The following is a 1,390-nucleotide window of genomic DNA, read 5'->3' as shown; positions in this document are numbered from 1 at the left end:
GTTTACACATAAATAGACTTTGGAAGTCGAAAAAATTAGAAAGTCGACGAAAAAGTGAAACATCATTAAACAAAGATATAAATGAAAAACAACTTCAAATCTAAGAAAAACAACATGTTTACACATAAATAGACTTTGGATGTCGAAAAAATTTTGAAGTCGACGAATAAGTCAAACATCATCAAATGATGTTGTAAGTAAGAAAAAACTTAAAATTTATGAAAAACAACTTGTTTACACATAATTAGACAATGGAAGTCGAAAAAATTAGAAAGTCGACGAAAAAGTGAAACATCATTAAACAAAGATATGAATGAAAAACAACTTAAAATTTGTGAAAAACAACATGTTTACACATAAATAGACTTTGGAAGTCGAAAAAATTAGAAAGTCGACGAAAAAGTGAAACATCATCAAATGACGTTGTAAGTAAGAAAAAACTTAAAATTTAAGAAAAACAACATGTTTATACATAAATAGACTTTGAAATTCGAATAAATTTGAAAGTCGATGAAAAAGTGAAACATCATCAAATGACGTTCTAAGTAAAAAAAAAAAATAAAATTTAAGAAAATCAAATTGTTTAAACATAAATTCACTTAGAAAGTCGACAAAATTAGAAAGTCGACGAAAAATTGAAACATCATTTATCTACGTTCTAAGTAAGAAAAAATTTAAAATCTAAGAATAACAACATGTTTACACATATATAGACTTTGAAAGTCGAATAAATTTGAAAGTCGATGAAAAAGTGAAACATCATCAATAGACGTTGTAAGTAAGAAATAACTTAAAATTTATGAAAAACAACATGTTTACACATAAATCGACTTTGAATGTTGAATAAATTAGAAAATCGATGAAAAAGTGAAAAATCATCAAATGAAGTTGAAAGTAAGAAAAAACTTAACATTTAAGAAAAACAACATGTTTAAACATAAATTCACTTAGAAAGTCGACAAAATTAGAAAGTCGACGAAAAATTGAAACATCATTTATCTACGTTCTAAGTAAGAAAAAATTTAAAATCTAAGAATAACAACATGTTTACACATATATAGACTTTGAAAGTCGAATAAATTTGAAAGTCGATGAAAAAGTGAAACATCATCAAATGACGTTGAAAGTAAGAAAAAACTTAAAATTTAAGAAAAACAACATGTTTAAACATAAATTCACTTAGAAAGTCGACGAAAAATTGAAACATCATTTATCTACGTTCTAAATAAAAAAAAATTTAAAATCTAAGAATAACAACATGTTTACACATATATAGACTTTGAGAGTCGAATAAATTTGAAAGTCGATGAAAAAGTGAAACATCATCAAATGACGTTGAAAGTAAGAAAAAACTTAAAATTTAAGAAAAACAACATGTTTACACATAAAT

At 24.5% G+C, this 1,390-nt stretch overlaps 1 long non-coding RNA gene across 2 annotated transcripts in view; it reads right to left on the bottom strand.

The window, feature by feature from the left end:
* Window positions 1-171: 171 nt before the first annotated feature.
* The window catches only part of LOC126909670 (uncharacterized), a 3,126-nt gene continuing 1,907 nt past the window's right edge, over window positions 172-1,390 (bottom strand). For both annotated transcript variants that reach the window (XR_007705080.1, XR_007705081.1), the window contains exon 3: window positions 172-440. This is a non-coding gene — a long non-coding RNA (uncharacterized LOC126909670). The remainder of the gene's footprint in view (window positions 441-1,390) is intronic.

This window comes from Daktulosphaira vitifoliae, unplaced genomic scaffold (genome assembly GCF_025091365.1).
Source record: "Daktulosphaira vitifoliae isolate Bord-2020 unplaced genomic scaffold, ASM2509136v1 Scaffold_836, whole genome shotgun sequence".
Classification (NCBI taxonomy): Eukaryota; Metazoa; Arthropoda; class Insecta; order Hemiptera; family Phylloxeridae; genus Daktulosphaira; species Daktulosphaira vitifoliae.
This window is presented reverse-complemented; position numbering and strand designations above follow the sequence as displayed.